Source organism: Gadus chalcogrammus, chromosome 13 (genome assembly GCF_026213295.1).
Source record: "Gadus chalcogrammus isolate NIFS_2021 chromosome 13, NIFS_Gcha_1.0, whole genome shotgun sequence".
In the NCBI taxonomy this organism is placed as follows: Eukaryota; Metazoa; Chordata; class Actinopteri; order Gadiformes; family Gadidae; genus Gadus; species Gadus chalcogrammus.
In genome coordinates this window covers 21,713,431-21,719,076 of record NC_079424.1, presented here as the reverse complement: position 1 = coordinate 21,719,076, position 5,646 = coordinate 21,713,431, and the positions used below count along the sequence as shown (strand labels likewise).

General features: G+C 39.5%; 1 non-coding gene across 1 annotated transcript; it reads right to left on the bottom strand.

Annotated features, from left to right (window-relative positions):
- Positions 1 to 319: 319 nt before the first annotated feature.
- On the bottom strand, positions 320 to 438 carry LOC130402764 (5S ribosomal RNA). The gene has a single exon (XR_008904033.1). It is a non-coding gene; the product is annotated as a 5S ribosomal RNA (ribosomal RNA).
- Between the last annotated feature and the right edge of the window lie 5,208 nt (positions 439 to 5,646).

The following is a 5,646-nucleotide window of genomic DNA, read 5'->3' as shown; positions in this document are numbered from 1 at the left end:
TAGATCCATAATGAATGAATGAATACGTTATTCCAGACTCAGGGTTACATATTTGAACGCAATGCATTACACTGCTTGGGCGTCATCGTTTGCGTGATCTTTTGAAGAAACGTAGCGTTGCAAACCTGGGATGGACTAAGGTGGACCGCCGTCATTGCAGCTCTCTGCTACGTCACTACACTGTCCACATGTTTCACAAATAGAGTTTGAGGAGACGTCGTCAGATTCTGTATATTGCTTAAATTCTCCAAAAGTGGGCGCTAAAGATCAGCGCACGGTAGGCCATTGCATCCAATGAGCTCGAGTTGAAAAAGTATAATGCTTACAGCACCTGGTATTCCCAGGCGGTCACCCATCCAAGTACTAACCAGGCCCGACCCTGCTTAGCTTCCGATATCAGACGAGATCTGGCGTGCCTAAGGTGGTATGGCCGTAAGCAATTATAGGGTTGACCATATTAGCTTTTATACAGGAGGAGGACGTAAGGAGTGAGAGCGCTGCCGTGGCCAGACGGACTTGTACAGAAACAATGATTAGATCCATAATGAATGAATGAATACATTATTCCAGACTCAGAGTTACATATTTGAACGCAATGCATTACACTGCTTGGGCGTCATCGTTTGCGTGATCTTTTGAAGAAACGTAGCGTTGCAAACCTGGGATGGACTAAGGTGGACCGCCGTCATTGCAGCTCTCTGCTGCTCCCTGCTAGCAGCGTCACTACACTGTCCACATGTTTCACAAATAGAGTTTGAGGAGACGTCGTCAGAGTCTGTATGTTGCTTAAATTCTCCAAAACAGTGGGCGCTAAAGATCAGCGCACGGTAGGCCATTGCATCCAATGAGCTCGAGTTGAAAAAGTATATGCTTACAGCACCTGGTATTCCCAGGTGGTCACCCATCCAAGTACTAACCAGGCCCGACCCTGCATAGCTTACGAGATCAGATGAGATCGGGCGTGCCTTTTTTTTTTTTTTTTTTTTTTATCTTTTTTTATTATTTTCCAGTTCACACATTTTCAGCAACCGATAACAGAGTATTATTTACATACATCATCTCTGGGAAACTCTGGGAAAAACTTTAACAAACCCAACTTAATCTCCTTCCCTTATCCTCCCCACATCAATTAATCCCAATGAAGGCAGGACAAATGTTGCGCCAAATCAAAAAATACAGCTCAATCTGCATGACCCGGTCTTTTCACCAGTTAAACACAATCTCCCCTCCCTCCCCTTCAGAGACTAATTTACTCCCACTCAAAATAAATTTTCCGCCTTGTCTCCTCCATACTTATACATTAAGTTCACATCTCTTTCATTATTGATTTAAACAACATTTTTATTTTCACTTTCCGCCCCTCAAAGTGTGCGTAGTTCCTCCTGCAGACGACCGCGAGTCTGGCATGGCTCAAAACAAATTCATTAGACAAAAATTAACGTCTATTCTTTTTTCAAACGTACCAAACAAAAACAATGTCCTCCACCCTCCCTCCAAGTCCAAATCAGCAGCCCAGTTTTCTTTCAACAGTTCTTTCAAAAACTCAAAGAAATCAACTAACTCCCCACAGTCCAAAAAATAATGTAAAAAGCTCTCATGACCACTTTTGCAAACATCACACATCACATTTACATCATTATTAATCTTATTTAGCACCACGTTTGTATAAATCCTATTGTGTCTGATCAAGAAATCGTTGTTCTCACACTCTATACTATTATACCTTATCCCCATATTTGACCATATTTTCTTTACATTCATACCCACAAACACTCTGCTCCACACTTTCTCAGCTGCCGGCTCCTTCATCACATCCACTATCAACCATCTGTATACTTTCTTCACACTCATTCTCCAATTTTAGTCTTTTTCCCATTCTCCATCACATATAGCTCAGGCATACTTGTTTTCTCCCTTCACCACACATTCACTTTGGATGATCCTGGCCCACTCTAAGGGTATACTGGTTTTAATCTTTTCATATATTTTATTTATTTTCTCTCTATTATCCATCCCCTCCACCTCGCATACCTGATCATAAATGCAATTGTTTCTCAAGAATCCTGGGATGACCTCATAAATGATGTCCTTTATTTGTCTAATCCCTCCTTCTATGAATTTGGGCTCATATAATGTTTTGCCATTGTGTTTAATTTTTTCGTTTAAAAACAGGGGCAGTTTTACCAACGGTTGTATCCTCTCGCATTCATATTGCATCTTAGGTAGGAATTTCCTCCAGGCTTCAAAGACCTCCCTATAAAATTCTGGTATGGTTATCGTCATTGACTGTTTTAGGCCCATGTACCACACATACTGTCCTATGCCACCCACATCATTCATATATTTCTCCATAAAATCCTTCCACCCATATTTATATCCTCCCACAATATATTTCTTCACCGTTTTAATCCTTAATGCTGTCTTTTTTGTTTCTATATGTAATAAATTCAGCCCTCCTTCACACCTTTTTCCCACCAGTGTCCCATGTGCAATCTTAACTCCCTTCCCCTCCCATATAAAATCACACCAATTTTGTTAAGGTCGTTCTTAACCCATATTGGCATTTCTAATACAGACAACACATACACATAGCCTGATAGTAGCAAACTATTAACCACTGTAACCTTTCCCTTTAACCTGAGCTTCCTTGCCTTCCACCTCCCACATACAGTTTTTATTTTGTTGATAACTCCTGTCCATGTTGTCTCAGTTGCCTCTTTAGTTTCAACACCTAAATATATGCCCAACACTTTAATATACCTATCCTGCACCCTTAAACCTACTCCCTCTCTCTCTATGTTACCTATATACATTATTTCGGATTTTTCTTTATTTATTCTCGCGCCCGACGCTCTCCATATATCTCTGCCAATTCTAGCACCCTTTTCACACTGTTCCCATCCCTCACCGTTATTGTTGTGTCGTCTGCATATTGATTTATTGTATGTATGCTCCCAGATGGTAGTTGTATGCCCTGAACTCTTGCGTCGTTTTTAATTAGTAAGGCCAGGGGCTCTGCTGAAATGGCATAGAGCAACGCCGATAGGGGACATCCCTGCCTTATCGATCTCCCAAGACAAAATCTGTCAGTCAGCACTCCATTTACTTTGACACAGCTCCTTGCACCCTCGTACAACCTCCTGACCCACCCCACTAATCTCTCTCCAAATCCAAATCTCACCAGTAATCTAAATAAAAACTCATGCTCCACCCTATCAAATGCTTTATTCCAATCTATAGCTAACACTATTCCCCCTGCCCCGTCTCTCTTCATGAATTCTATTGTATCCCTAACTGTCGCTATTGTGTCAGCTATATCCCTACCTGGTATACTGTAACTTTGAGATGTTTTAATTATATTCCCTATCACTCGTTTTATTCTGTTAGCCAACACCTTGGCCAGAATTTTGTAATCTACATTTAGCAGACTTATAGGCCTATAATTCTTCAAGTCTAGTTTACTTCCTTTCTTCTTAAAAACTAAGGTAATCACACCTTCTACCATCCTACCCTGCACTATCCCTGTTTTCTCAGTCTCCCTGAATACCTCTACTAAAATTGATGCCATCTGCTCCTTATATACTTTATAAAATTCAATCCCTATCCCATCACTCCCAGGACTCTTCCCGCTTTTCAGCCCCTCTATCGCCTCCATCACCTCCATCCTACTTATCTCTCTGTCACACCATTCACTATCGTCCACACTCAGCTTGCTTTCTACACTATCCAGTACCTCCACTATACTGTCCTCCTCTAATCCACCCCTCTGATATAACTCCCCATAAAACTCTTGCACCCTCTCCAGTATGGCCACATAGTCTGCTACTACCTCCCCCTCCTTTTTCCTGATTTCATGTATATATGTCCTGCTTTGTTTGCTTTTTTCTAGGCCAAGAAAATACGCTGTGCACCTTTCTCCCTCCAGCGCATATTTAGCTTTGCTCCGTAAAATTGCTCCTCTACATTTCTCTGCCTCATATCTCTGAAGTTCCATCTTTACCTCTATATAATTCTCCATGCTGTAACCTTCTTCATTCTCTGCTTTACTCAGCTCTACCCTCAGTCTTTCCCTCAACTCCTTCTCATTCTTCATCATTTTCACTTTTCTTTTCTTACTGTACCAAATGCTTATTGATTTAATCTTATTCTTCACTTTCTCCCATATCTCCCCAATCTAAACAAATCTAGCTCCTCTTTCAGCTGCTATTGGTGACTTTTGGCGACTTTTTGAGGTGAAAGCACTAGCCTTGACCAGAGTGACGATGACTCACTGGTTCTGTGAGCTAGGACAGTCTGTCTGTGTCTGGAGGGAGGTCTGGAGTAGGTCTAACTCTGCCATTTAGATTGTTAATATATATTGTATATTGTGTGGCGGCAGTAGCACAGGTGGTAGAGCGGGTTGGCTAGTAACCTGAAGGTTGTTGGTTCGATCCCCAGCTTCACCAAGCAGAGTATCGAGGTTTCTTTGACAAAGCACCTAACCCTGACTGATGTCGCGATGTGATGTCGAATCCAGACAGAAGCGCCCCAAGGCCATGAAGCGGCGAGAGCCGAGTGGGAAAAAATGATGTATACAAAATATGTTATGTTTAAATGAGAAACAATTGTTTGATTAAATTGTAATCTTTTTGATTGGATAAAACAAATTATTTCTGATAGATATTTCTTAAATGAGAAACAATTGTTGGAGTGAATCAATATTTTTTTGTTTAGGATTTAACATACGATTTAAATGTATTAACTTCATTCAAAGAATTGAATTATACTTGGTGCCAAGTTGTATTATTTTGTTTTTATGAACATAGGAAATATTGTTTGAGGCAAGCTATATATTTGTCATTGGCTCAAGTTATGTAATATAGATGTGAACCATTACCCTTGTTTTTTTTAATTGGTTCATCAGAAGGCTTTTTCCAGTGTAAAACCCAGGTGGTGACTTTCTTTTTGGCCGGGCAGTGTAACTAGCCTCCAAAGCAGATGAAGGATTCTACTTACCTTAGTGGTTCAATCTGCATCCTCCATCGTTGCTGGTTATGTTAGGTAAAGCCTCTGAGGCAGTTAAGAAAGGACACTACTTTTCTGTGCTGATACTTCCAGGCTGGCAATGGCACCATTGCTAGTCACGGGCATATAGAAAAGGAGCTAAATCTAATATAACCAGCCTGAAAGGGGGATGAACAATGTACCAGGAGAAAAGTACACTCTAAAAAATGTGACCATTGGTTACTTAAAAAAATTATGGCAACAAAGTGACACGTAAAACAATTGAATAGATTTTAATTGCTACAATTTTAATTAATAAGTATTGAATAAATTAACTATATTCAAACTAAATAAGTAAGTAAATTGTGATAACAAAAATGTGTTGGATTTAGTAATAACTTGCCAAATACATAGCAATATAGCACAAAAATATTTTGTAAATCTAAATTAATTTCCATCTACATTTACTATATATTTGGTGTAGATTTATCTACATTTACTATATATTTGGTGTAAATCGATCTACATTTACTATATTTTTGGTTAAAATTGATTTATATTCACTGAATATCTGGTGGAAATCTTTTTATATTTACTGAATAAAAATATGTCGACTCATATTTGAGCACATTTCTACTCAATTCAACACATTTACACTGCTAT